General features: G+C 46.1%; 1 protein-coding gene across 4 annotated transcripts in view; it reads right to left on the reverse strand.

Moving 5' to 3' along the window:
- The window catches only part of chl1b (cell adhesion molecule L1-like b), a 51,775-nt gene that overhangs the window by 24,782 nt on the left and 13,114 nt on the right, over positions 1 to 13,879 (reverse strand). Inside the window, exon 1 of one of the 4 annotated variants that reach the window (XM_037490553.2) lies at positions 4,588 to 4,877. The exons of the other annotated variants lie outside the window; for them this stretch is intronic. The gene's annotated coding sequence lies outside the window, so the exon portion shown is untranslated. Of the gene's footprint in view, positions 1 to 4,587; positions 4,878 to 13,879 lie in introns of those variants that run through there. 4 annotated transcript variants of the gene reach the window in all.

Genomic DNA, 13,879 nt, shown 5'->3' on the forward strand with positions numbered 1-13,879 from the left:
CCGTTTCCACCACCTGGCAACAAGTCCCCTCCTACAAGGCCTCAGAAGGAGAATTGCTCTTTCAGGTAAATGGATTCAACACATCAACAAACAAACCAGAGCAGGCAACGGCTAAATAACATTTCTTATTTTCCTTCATTATTCCCTGCATTTAACCCATGTCCTGCCAGTAAAGGCGCCTTGCAAAAGCCTCATAGCCGTCAATGGAGATATGAGCTAAAAGATGAATCTTTTATTTCTAAATGTATCTTGGGTCAGTTTTGTATGAGTTAAGGTCCCTCGTGTTCAACATTCATTGGAGCGATTCCTGTTGATTTTTAACAAAGTGACAACATCTTGTAAAACTGCAGCTGGTGTCGTTCCCCGCATGGGTCCCACTTGCTCTATCAGATGGTGGTGCCTGTCCTTTGTGGGATTTCCTATCTTAGTTGACAGTATATCCATACATCAGCTCATGTCTCATCTATGAGTTTGCAAACCCTGCTTTAGGTCGTCACAGTAACACGACGGCCACTAAAAAGAGTTTCCTCAGGAGGAAGCAGTCGTCTCGCATACGGTGTGTTCAGCATCCTCAACCAACATCAGTGTACTTATTTAGGGAAGTGGGCTTTCAGTTCAGCAAAACGACAGTGGCTCCAAATAGCTTTGTGCCCTGTTAACACTAGAAGATTCCTATTTTCTTCATATCGCTGTGACCTCCTTCACCTCTACTCCTTTGTTAGTCCTTCAGCGTTCCTCAAACTACCGGAGAGTGTGTCCTCTATCGCTGTGCCGCTTCCACCGTCTTTGGCCCACGTCAACAGTACAGTTGGCGAGCGCTTGTGCGTTTGTTCGCTCGTGTGGTTCGGCCATCTGTTGCGGCGTTTCACCTTAACTTTGACAAACAAATACATGAAACGGAACCCGGGCTGAGGATCACGTGGGTAGGATTTCAAGGAAATAAATAGCGCAACAACAGGCCGTTTACCTCGAGCATTCCCCAGCACTGGTGGATGTGTTGTCTAGTAACCGGGTGGGCTCAGCCAATCAGACTCCACTACGGTGGGCTGTGGAGCCGCCACCATCTGCTTATTTCTCACACAAAGACAACAGTCAGAGGCGTGTGGGCCTACTGTAGTTTAATGTGCACGTCTGTAATAGGATTAAGGAGATCCTCGTCTTGTCAGGCAGGATTAAAAATATTCTCCACGTTTTAAAGCCCTGAGACGGTGGGTGGGGGGGGGGGGGGGGGGGGGGGAGACGGCAACCCGGCGCTCCCCTCTCGCAGTCCGGATAATTCCACCACACTGATTCCCATTTGATCACTCAACGACAATTAAGACAAAAGGCCGATTAACACTAAGCGCCGATTGACTCGCGTTGCTTCTGATGTGCGTAATGAGCGCGGCTTCTTCGCTCCTCGTTTCGTGGACTCAAACGCTCATTCAGCTCATTCAGCTCGCCAGTCTGACGCCCTCCGTGGCGCTCGCTGCCACGTACGCAAGGGGAGGGTTTCTCTTTTGTGGTGTAAATACATTTCCTTCTGTGTTCAAACTAGATGTAGTTTTCCCCCACTACAACATGTTTGATATAGATAGTATTCTGACCTTTGGCAACGATTCACACAATCCTCGTTCTACTTGTTATTCTACAGTTATTCATCTATTATTGAAATATCAGTAGAGTGAGGAGAAAAAAGTTAAACCACAGAAAGCAGTTGCTAAATGAGATTGGGAAGTGGGAGCAATAACATGCTCGCTTAATTGCAATTTGTCTCGTTCTCTTACTGCACTTCAGAAAGCATGGCGGCTCAATTATCCCAGTATCAATAATTCAGGGCCGTGGCTTTAGCGGGATGAGGGGACCGAGGACTGGAGCCGTTCAGAGGGTGGTAGGGGGGGGTGAGGGGGTGAAGCTCCCAGGTGTGGAGGAATGATATAGAGCAGCTGCACTGATGAACACGGGGGGGTCCGTGACCCTCCCTGCCCCCCCCGTGTTCTGTTAGAACTAATAAGTACGACCTTAGATGAACTCTCCTCCCCGGGGCGGGGGGGTTGTTACACAGCGCCTAACCTGCAGCGACCTTGCGCAGCCATGAGGTACCACATACAGTACCGCCGGGGGGGGGGATTGTGAACAAGTGAACAGATCATGCAGTTCAGTGGAAATGAAATGCACACAAACAACAGCAGGTTTTCATGAGCATGGAGCCATGAGGATCCCAATTATCCGCTTGCTTGTGTGTCTGAAAGCCGCGTTTGTCTGTGTAAAATATGAAGATGTGCACAGAGTGATATGACATCAGTTCATCTTTTCTCTACTCACTAAACTGGAACTGGAGTGAAATAAACCAGTACGCTGTAGCCTTGGTCGTTACATCCACTCTGAAAAAAGCACATCTTTTATTTCTCAGTAAATGTATGCACATGTGGTGGCCTCAGTTAATTGATTAAGATGTGTTATGCGATGTCAACACGGTAATTCAGTCACTCAATTCCCACATGTAATGTCTCCATAATTAATGCAAAGGAGGGGGAGGGGGTAAACAAATAGAAATGTGCCCTCTAAACAGGACAGTGTGAATGGAGTATTATCTTTATAGTATTCTTTTCAGTTGTCTGCTGATTGAAAACACTTAAAACCAGCAACATGACATATGATTTTAAATCGTGTGGAATGTCTAAGCTACTGTATGTAAACCCAAAATGCATATCAGAGGCTGTCAGACTCCTCACTTTGAACCGGTTAATAACTTTAAAGCAGAAGGGTTTGTGAAAGTGCACTGCACCTGTGCACATCACAGCTTACAGCCCTTTTCTCATTTTCCCTCTGATCTGCTCTCTTTGAAGTCCCGCAGGAGTGGGCCCTTGCCCAGGACAATAATCACATTAGTGTGTGATCCTCGCCGAGTAGCCGGCAGAGAGATGAATTCACGAGCCGGACCGCAGAGACTGGAATAATATTTTGTGTGGGCTAACACAGCGTGCTCCACTCCGCATGCACTCTGACCGATGCTGGCAATTTCCCCAGACGTCACTGTGCCACGGCAGGACATGATCGATGGCCCGTGTGTGTGTGTATATATATATTTAATCTGACCCAGAAGGAGTTTATTTTCTGCCAAACAACCAATAATTTTTGCAGAAATACTCTGATCCATGTGTTTTCTTTTGAAATCCCTTGAGGTGTCTAACATTCAGTTGAAATCATAATTTCAGTTTGCGGACCGGGTTTCTCTGCTCGCTGTGATTGAGCATTTGAATTTCCTTCTCCGTGCTGGAGCCGAGCATCTGGACAGCGTTACTCTGGGTAAGCTGTTTGACACAGCTGTCGGATGTGTGGCCCAGTTCCTGAGCCTCTCCGTCACTTTGGTCGGGTCGGGCTGAGGTTGTTTACGGAGAGAAATTCAATGGAATGAACTCAAGACTTTCAAATCTCTCTATTGTCAATGGATGCTCTGCAGATGCAACAACAATGAACTAATTGTGACATAGTCATTGAAAAAAGCTCATTATGTATTCCGAGTCGAAACTAAGGCAGTGTGAGCCAACAGTGCTGCAATAAATCGGTTCTGTTTGTGTGGTGTTGATTTGGTGGTGCCGTGGTGCAGTGGGTTGAACAGACAGGTTTTTACTTTGCATGTGTTTAACACCTAAAAACCGGCAGTTCCACAGCGGCACATGTTGCATCCTCCAAATGAACCACGCAGTTGGATTAACTACTGTAAATTGAGGTGTTTGCAGGTCTATAGCGATGCAGCTGGGGGCTGTTTGATGTCCATTTGCTTTGGCAGGAAGCCCAATGTTCTTACAGGAAGTGCACGTGGATCTGTGTTTGAATGGCGAGTGTTTCACTGAAATACTGTTTGAAATGGATGTTCAGTCTGCTGTACGCAACAGTGATCCAGTGAAGTCCGATGGCTTCTTTTTAGTTGCATACTACGAGGCCTGGACACAATGGGATTAAATTCATCTGATCAAACAAACAAAAGGCCTTTTCACTGAACTGGTGGGATTACGTATTTTGTCCATCTAATCTCGCTTGTTTACTTGTTGAGTCAATGAACAGGATGATCTGATTAACCATTCCAACTTAAATCCACTGATTGAAGTTGATATAAATACAATAAATAGGACGATTTCAGAGTTTACGGCTGCCGATACTTAACGTGTCTCACATCTCCCACCAAGTGAATGTTCCACAATTCAAGTATCAGTCTACTCAGATATATTTGTCAGAGGAGCATGTCTCATGGGGTAAACATTTTTACAGCTATTAACTGTTGACTTTTCCCGTGAGCGATATCTGGATATTTTGAGGACTTTGTTTAGTCAAAGAGCTCATTTGGTTCCAGCTTGGTTGTTCAGTACTCTCCCAAAAGCAACCCGTGTGGGCTGATTTATTAATAAATACAACAGCTACAAAGCTCAATTTTCACATTCAAGTAAATTTGCATTTGCATTCACAATGAAAACATGGTTTTCAACAACTTTCGTAGACTAATCTCCTAGATGTCTCCTTCACACAGTAACGAGCAGAATACACTCAAACCCAATGTGCTGCAGCAGCTTTCTTATAGACGTCCCTAAATACCTACGAGATACTTACAAGATTTCACCTCATTGTTAGCTGTCGTCCCTGTGAGAGGAGCGACCCCTCTTCCTCCAGGTGAAACCATCCACAAGAAAAAAAGAGGACTAAATCACATCGGAGGAAACACGGAGAGCTGCGGGCCCGTTCTGCGTTGTGTCGCGCCAGCCGGGGACGGAAAAAGGGAACTAAGGCGCTACATGTGTTGCCAAAGCTCCTAGCGTGGCTTAGAGGCTCATTAAGCCACTGACAATCACTCCCACAAAGCCCCATCCGAAGGCTATTCACAGGGGGCGTACAAAGGAGAGTGGAGGAATGCAAGTTCCATTTTGCTCCCCACTTCCCTCCACTGTCATTCAGGAAGGTCCTTTGCGTCACCTGAAGACTTGTTGTGGTTTCCAGCGATTGGCTGGAATGAATATGCAGAGTGTGTGTGTGTGTGTGGGGTGGGGTGGGGTGGGGGGGGGGGGGGGGGGGGATCGCCTGCTGTGTGGAAATCTGTTTGGCGATGGCTGACAGAAGAAGATTGCAGGGCAATCTCCTTAATCGCTAATGCCGCCCAGAGATTGTTGCTCAGCATTTGAACCACTTTTGTTGGAGCGGCGCACGTCCCCACCGTTAAAAAAACTCTCAATCAACATGATGCCCGTTTACAAGCCTTATTTCGAGGGGACTCTTGATTGTTCCACGCTAGTGAACAAAGACCAGACTCCCATCCACAGACGGGGTTTTGAGTGGAGGCTGGTTGACACGTCAGGACAGAGCTCGGTGCACACGGAGCGCCGACAAGAACCTAACACACACACACACATTCAGTTTCTCTCCCACGACCCATGGGGGGGAGGAAGCGCCCCTAGTCTGGATGATGTATGGTGTGGACCCTGGGCCGAGACTTGGGGTTTTAATAAGGAGAGAAGCAGAAAATGAAAGGGGGGGAGGGTCATGCTTGAATTATGCTGATGCTGGTTGTAACCGCTGTAGGAGAACCAACCGCGTCCGCAAATAACAAGGTTATTATCACTGGGGCTTCACATATGCTGACAGTTGGGGAAACGCTGGAGGTGAGATTGTGTACCTTTTTTACAGGACTGGACAAAATGACAGTCATTTAGCAGCTTGTTAAGTGCAATTTAAATGCGATATGTCTTTCAATCATCTACCGTTGGATTGTAGGTTGGATTTAAATGGTCTAGATTCATCAACAAACATTTTTATGTCACCTAACTTGCGGTTTTCCATTTAGCAAATTGGCGGCTGAGATTCGGAGCTGTTGATGGGGGGGGGAACTGGTCTTTTCATAACGAGAGCAGTCTGCCAAAGTCGGTAACTGAGAACACTCACACGTCCTTTCAGCTACAACAGGATGGAGTTGCCATTATGGCCACACAAAACAAAGAGGGAAGCCTTATGAACTTTGCACAAACGCTTAGGGCTCCGGGGCTGGACAGCTCTGGACGCCAGGGGGAAGGGAAGGGGAGGGGGGGGGGGAGGGTACATACCGGGGCGGGCTGCCAGTTCCGAAAAGCTTAGTGTTCATGCACTAGCACCAGACAGACCTGACATTGTCCCGGGCACCGCCCCCCGGGGGGGGGGGGAAAGTCTCTTCCTCTTTCTCTGCGATCCCCTGGCTCAGTCGCACTTCCAGCCCAGCTGATTCACGGGGTTTTTGGACATGACTTACAGAGACAAAAAGGCACACTTTGAACCAATGTCAAAACGCCATAAGGAACGTCGGGGAGAAAGTGGAAGCTGGTCGCACGACTCAATGAACTCATAAATTCTGTTTCGCGGCCACTTAATTCAGGGACATTTATTCATACAACACCTTTAATTTATGATAGAATTCTTATCTCCCTCAAGCAGCAATCACTAAAAGGTTATCTGACCACGACAAGATGGAACTGTATTGTGTCACTGGATTTTAAATAATGCTCTCTTGACCCGCTGCCCCCGCCCCCTCGGGTGAGACCCGAGCACGGAGCGTTTGAATTCGCTCCCACCCACCCAAGCTCACACAACGAGGGAACAAACGTAGGTGGCAGCGGTTCACGGCCATGCAAAAACTCATCAAGAGGTAGCTCACGTGTTTCCTTCAACGTGTCAGGTCGAGGAAAATAATACTGCATCAGAAGGACATTTTTTTTTAATTGATTGGCCTTAACGTCATGGACTTCCCAGAGGCACAACCAAATCGCTGAGGGAGACCAGCTTTACGCTTTTTGCCACCATTTGGCAAGTGTGCTTACGACGCACAGTGTGACGCTTTTAATTGAACTTTGGGCACATGGCCGGTTTTCTGCTGCTCAGTCTGTCAAAAAACGGTCAATAAGCCTCCAGCCTGGCAGTCAGACAGAGGCCAGCCTGCCTTTGGTTGATACCGCACGCTCTATCCTCTAAGTCCGAATGGATATAAGAAACCAGTGCAGGGTATTCTTTTTGACGAGTTGCCACGGTAACAGGTGTCCCTATCTTTCTCACAGACTGTTGAAAAGTTGATTTTTGCTGAGTTCCAGAGTTTGAACTCTGCACGAACCTCATACCACATACTACTCAGGTCCTAAACTGGTATCGTTTAGGACCTGTGACTGCAAAATGGAAAACAGGCACAAATTCCGTAGACCAAATTGGCCACATGCATGCACTAGTTCCTCATCATCCGTGGCACTTTAACAGTCTCCTAAATGATTTCCAGATCCGCAATGACAGGAGATTTACTCAGCGGGGCGTACTTCAGAGAAGCTGATCAACCAACATGCGTGAGGGGTTTATCTGAAACGTTCACTCTTGTGATGATGTGCGAATGCAGCGCTGACTGCCGCCCTGTTGAGGACTGGGGGAGTCTCTTCACCAGACTGCTGGCCTTCGGAGTACCACAGATGGTGCACTGAGTAATCATGGCAGCGATCAGCGGATCACTACTCCTGATTAGCACACCTACTGAACACAGTGTGCACAACAACGTCTGTTCCATCTCCGGCTGCCTCCGCCAAAAGACGAGTGAGTGCCGCTTCTACGAGCACCGTACCTCTGACAGGGCAGAGTCCGTCTTTATAACCATCGGATGCACGACTCAAGTGCAAGATGTGAAATGATTTTAATCTTCAGTACCATTACTCCATTCGTAAGAATGCTTCCAAGACTATATGTTTAACAGATGGTATAGCCCCATTTAATAAAAAAATGGAGATTGTCACATCTATGTTGACTTCCAATTAATTGAGGCACATCAAAGAGGAAATACTGGTGCACCAGAACCCGGACAAACGCAGATTTGCGCTTCCCTCATGTGGACCAGTTCAACTGAAGTGTCCACTTAGACCTCAATTTAATCATGCCCCCCCCCCCCAACGAATCAATAGGCTATTTCACCCAAGTGACACTTGGCAATGGAGAAGTCCTCTGCTCTGTGGCTGTGTACACAGCTGACAGAGAGCACGGCACACAAGCTGGAAAATGAACTCGTTAAGATAAACGGAGAAGGGAAAAAAAGGTGTAGGCATGGTAACCATGACACTCAAACGCACTACACACACAGCGCAACACACATGCACTGCATGCACAAAATTCATCTGATCGAATCCTCTCTCTCCAGAGAGGCTGGCTCCACTGTAATGCAATCTGAAGCTAACCCAGAGGATGAGGAACAGCCTTTTAAGGAGCGTCCCGCTGGCCTCTCTTCACACACCTCGGGGTCAGCCCCTTTAGGTGCACTGAGGCAGAGCAGCCCCGGTGAGCTACAAAGTTAATCCTGCGGTGGAAAATGTTGGTGGGATCCGTCGTGCATGGACGCACAGCAAGAGATGAGGAGGCGGACCAATAGTTGAGACAAATTAAAGATGTGTGTGTGTGTGTGGGGGGGGGAGGGTTAGGGGTGTTCAGGGCGAGGCTTTTCTCTCTGTGTGTGTGTGGCTTTGCACAGACATGCTCATCAATAGGCTGGCTGCACAACGTTTCATCCTCATGGCCATTCACTGAGCACACAAAAATAACACTGGCAGAACTACATCAGTGTTTGCGTGAGTGTGTGTGGGCTGGCGTGATCGTTTGCTAGAGTGTTACTTGGGGAGTTCCTGATTCCCCAATATTCGCTTGAAAAGGTGTCTAGTCAGGAGAACATGGCGTGCAACAGTACTACACACTCCTTTAAGTGTGGGAAACGTGGAGGCAGATTCTTCTCAGAGCCTCTCTTGATATCAATTAGCACGTCAGGTGTGGTAGCCTACAGGCACAATTCTTACGAGTGCGCTGCCACAGCAATATCCCTTCTGGCACTGCATGATGGATTGTGCTCATCGGTGTTTTGGTGTATTTTTTATGACACATATGTTCCAGGAAGAAATTTGAAGATATAGACATGGGCTACATGGGGTAGTAGTGGCTTATCAAAAGAAAAACACTAAAGTCAATATAAATTATTCCCCTCAGGTGGTGAATTACAGGTAGCTGAGACATTTATGGACAGGCATGAACCTGCACCCTGCGTCTCAGGGACATGCGCATACAGTTCTCTCTGGGTATGCGATTGAATGGCCGATTGTCAAAATGCCAGTTTCCATTATTTCACTGTTTCTGTGCTGAGCTGAGAAACACATCAGGAAGTAGGAAGGGCAACCACATAGATAATGTAGTTATCTAGGGATATCAACCCAACATCAACCCATCATGACAGATGTGGAGCCAGATCAAGGGCCTAAAGCTCTCAGTGTTTCCGATAGAGCCCCCGCCCACGTGAGGGGGTGCTTGAAGAAGTGAAACAAATGGCTGCTTTAGACTGAAACAAGAGGCACACCCAGAAAGTTATCTCTTCACAACTTGAAAGGACACATGGGGCATTAGCAAAGAGGCAGTGAAAGGGTTCTTTTTCGGAGTTGGTGCCTTTGTTGGACCACCATCAAAAGCTCTGCCTGAAGACAGAATACAACATTGTGTTTCCTGTGTGCGCGAGGTCGGCTGCTATTTGTTGTGCTAAAAGTCAAACGCCTGTTTTATATCAAAAGGCCGAGAACATTTTAGAAAGTGACATCTGTAAAAAAAAAAAAAAAAACGCATAGTATGCTGACCTCTGAAGGAGACAGTTAGAGCATCCATTTGTAGACCACTCAATACACCCTGTGTCCAGAGTTATGAGCGGCCTTGGCTGCACCCTTCCTCTTTCCATTTGATCATTATTTAACATTTGTTTTGTTCAGGCCGATTGGAGAGTACAAAACACGCTGCAGAGCTCCACTGGAGCCGGGCAAAACACAAATTTCCTTCTTCTGTTGCATAGTGCACACGGTGTTGAGTGTCAGGGGCGGTAAAAAGCTCTAGATTTCAAGTGAGCGAGTTCAGGTCTCAAGGAGGTATCAAGTGGTTAGAGCAAAATGAGGCTGCCGTCCTCAGGTTCTGAGTATATGTTCAAGTGCTGCGGTTTGGCATCGGCACTGAGTGGGATTAAATCTAATTTGCTTTAACGGTAAAATCGAACCTTCAACAGGGCGAGGCAAGGAAATGGAGACGAAGATCATTGGTGTCGGCATGCTATCTGCATCTGTGGCCTTGGAACAGAAAAGGAGTGCTGCAGTTGTGCATGCTACTTCCAATAAGCGATGCAATATAGATTTGCTTTGTGGTCTGGACCGCATCCCATGAGTAGGTTGACGGACGAGGCGAGCCGGCCACAAAGCTGACCTCCTGGTGGCTCCACGCGGGGGCTGAATATTCAGGTTAACTAACACACAGCATTGTGAGGCCATTCAAAGGCAAACAACACATGAGTAGCTAAAAGTGCCGGCAACCTCCAATCTAATTATGTCTTTTGATGCCCATGTCAACACGTGAAAAAGCAAAGGCAGGGATGTCACGGTGAACATGTGGTGTGCCCCCTGTATTATGTGAGAAAAAGAACTGTGGGTCAATGACAACAAAAGGTTTGTGATCCACAAACTCAACATCGAGGAATGTTTCACCCCCCGCCAAAATGCTTATTTGTTCACGGGAGAATGCCTCAATATTTGCAAAACTGTTGTACAGGATTGCTTTGAACAGCAGCCTTTAGACATGGTAGGAAACATGCACTGATGACTCACAGTACAAATTGTATAAACAAGGAATTTATCGAACCAATTCCACTTTTTTGAGGATTCTAATATCTCCACTTAAGGTAGATGCCGATTCTGGGTACATTTTCAACAGCAGTGCTGGTAACCCATTGAGAAACACTGTATCTGCATTAATCTATCAGTTCCAGTCTCTAAGAGGACGGTGAACCATGGCTGATGCCCTGATGAGGAAAGCCTGGCTACACCGAAACCCCTGACATATGGTCTGTCATACTAATCATGATAATCATCCTCTAACAATGATAGCAGTTGGGTTCGGAGATTGACTGACTTGTTGCCTGCGAATGCATTATTTTTATGACAAGCAACATCCAGCCAGGGTTTACTGCGGCATGAGACACTAAGTAGGCAGCCGGCCGTGACTGAACGAAAGTAAAGGATAGCGGACCCACCTGAGCGTAAATGTTGAGCGCTGTAATTAAGGTGTTTAAACGGTTTGAATGCTCAAACACGTGGAAACATCGATCCCACAAAGTAATTTAACAAAAAAGTGGAGGCTTTACACTGTTTATGAAGTACTTTCATCTCGCCCCATGAATAGTTCAATGAAGGTTTTCCCTTCAACAGTCAATAGTCCATTTGTAATGCGAAATGACATTGAGAATTGGGTGAAGTTGGTCGCTCTGTGGTTCGATCGCTCAAACTGGTCGATACAAACGTGAACCTGTTCCAGAGCTTCACCAGAATGTCACATAAGAAATATCTTTTGAGTAGTTGACACAATATCAATCCAAAAGGGGGCCCAGAGGCTGGAGGGCGGCTCTGCAGAGGACCCTCCTCCCAGCACCCATACAGATAAGGAGTAATTACTTTCCCAAGCAATCACTAAGCCCTGCCTGCCCTTCATTTATTTGCTCGCAGAAAGTTTCTCCAATACAGAGCCTTGTGTTGCCGTCATTTACATATGGGAGCACATAGTTACCGGAATTCAATATTAGCCACTGGAATGGAAAACCGCTCCAATGACAGGCCACTTCATTGGCTCTTCTCTTCCCCACCAAGTCTAGACAACCTATGACTATACGGACAGGTGGGCAAAAGCACACAATGCCCAACTGAAGATATCTAAATGTCAGCATCTGTGTTTGGCTCCAAACAAAGGTTACAGTGTGACCCCTGTTTGGAGGCGAACACATTTCTTCTTCTTCCTCTTTACAATGATCAGAGTAACTGTTACACAGAACATTGTGAGGGAAAGAAAAAGAAGAAATGTTCACAGTAACATAACATGCTTTCGTGAGTGCTCCAGAAGAAAAGAAGGGGGATTCAGAAGCCCCATTACCCAGGAAACCAGCACTCTTGTTGTCATATTTGTCATGTTCTGTTATGTGTCTGGCTTTTTTATGCAGTCCCCCCCGGCCACAGGGCCCATTAGAGTGGACCATGCCGTGTCGTGACATGGGAACCCTTATAAACGTGTTAAGAACCGAAGGCATTAGCATTTTGGACGCTAATGAATAGAGCCACTTGTTCCTCTTCCTGTGCCTCCCTGAAAGACTCTATTAAAGGGAGGTTTAGGAATTGCTCTGTTTTGGACATATTAAAGTTGGGGCAGAATGAAGAGGACATTCAATAGCAGATTTTTCGTGGAAACATTTTTAAAGTTCATTCTTTTGTAATTATTTTTCTGTACACAAATACATTAATAAAAACCACCCTTTTCTGCTGCTTTGACATGGGCTACAGGTACACTGCGTGCCTAATAGCGTTTGCCCCACTAGAAGGTTATTGTGTGAATGAACAAGGGTTTAACGCCTTGCTGTGACAGAGGACAAAATCAAACACATATCCAAATTAACATTTATCTTATTTTCCACATGCAGATACAGAAGTGCTTAATGGATTCCACCTTCTTCAGGACATTTGAAGCAAAGAGACTTTTGGCTTGGCTTCCATTGATCTCTGCTTCGATCTCACGCTGTGGTTGCAGCAGCATCTGTGGGAAGGCTCTTACTCGCTGGCATCCATTCCGGCTTTCATCCCAAAGCCTCTCACAGTTTATGCGTTACATTTAGAATGACTACATCATCCATAATGCATACTCCTCGGTTTTGCCTAATGATGAACAGCGGTCGGCATGCTGCATCGTAGCAACACGCGCACACAACAGGCGGCTCTGATTCTCTTATCACCAGTTGTTGTCTGCATTGCCTGAGTGCTCAGCTGCTGATCCAAAATGAGGTTATTGAAGAACACAATTGATCACAATGCAAGTGAACTAGAAACGGTATCACGAACCAGTACATGTACACCCATGTCAACACATGTAAATGGATTTTCTGTTTCGGGTAGATCAAAGCTAAGGTTTCATTTTTATCTTAACAGGCACCAGCTGAAACATTTTCTTTTCACCCCGCCGAGTGTTCAGAGCCAATGAGCAAGACTTTATGAATTACATTAATTACTAGAAACTGTAAATGTGCGATAATATAATTGTCAGCATTATTTTTTATATATTTTTTTGATTTACTACCATGCTCAATTACCATTGACTTATTGTCATTTAAGATAAAGTTACTGTTACTTGAGGGTAACACGTTTTGGGTTGTCACAAAGAGATTAAAGACTTTGTTCTTCTGGAACAACCTGCTGTGTTTACATCAATACCTTTATCAAAATGTCCCAAAAACACATCTAATCCGTATCTTGGCAACCGTTTTTGCAAACAGCAACACCATCAAAAGGACACGTCTGTCAGAGGACATTTAGAGGGACAGTAGCCAATGATGTGATTTTGGTTTTGCTCTTTCCAGTAGACTAATGTGATCAACATATTGGTCAGGAATCAAAAGCTATGAGAATAAAACAAGAAATGACATGGCAGTGGGCTAATATCATTGGCGGATATTGGTTTAACGAAGACAGATTGGTATCAGGACGGAGGCGAGAACACAAAAGTAGATTCCTTAGATGGGAAACCCCTCTCTTTGATAAGCTAACATTTCTTTGGTTTTAATTATCTGCCGTAGGGTGTTTTTATATCTGTACTGGCCCCTTGGCCAGGCTCCAAATTAAAAAAAGGCAGCATCCTTTGCTCCTCCCAGGGGACTCGATCTCCCTCACCGCGAGTATTGACTGGCATCAGGTAGGACTGAGTGAGCTAATCATCATTGATGACGCCCTGTTTGCCTGATACACAGCATACACTAGTGCGACACCTTGATAGATCCAGACAAACAAAGTAGAAAAAAAACTTAAATGTCTCACAC

Source organism: Pungitius pungitius, chromosome 8, assembly GCF_949316345.1.
Source record: "Pungitius pungitius chromosome 8, fPunPun2.1, whole genome shotgun sequence".
In the NCBI taxonomy this organism is placed as follows: Eukaryota; Metazoa; Chordata; class Actinopteri; order Perciformes; family Gasterosteidae; genus Pungitius; species Pungitius pungitius.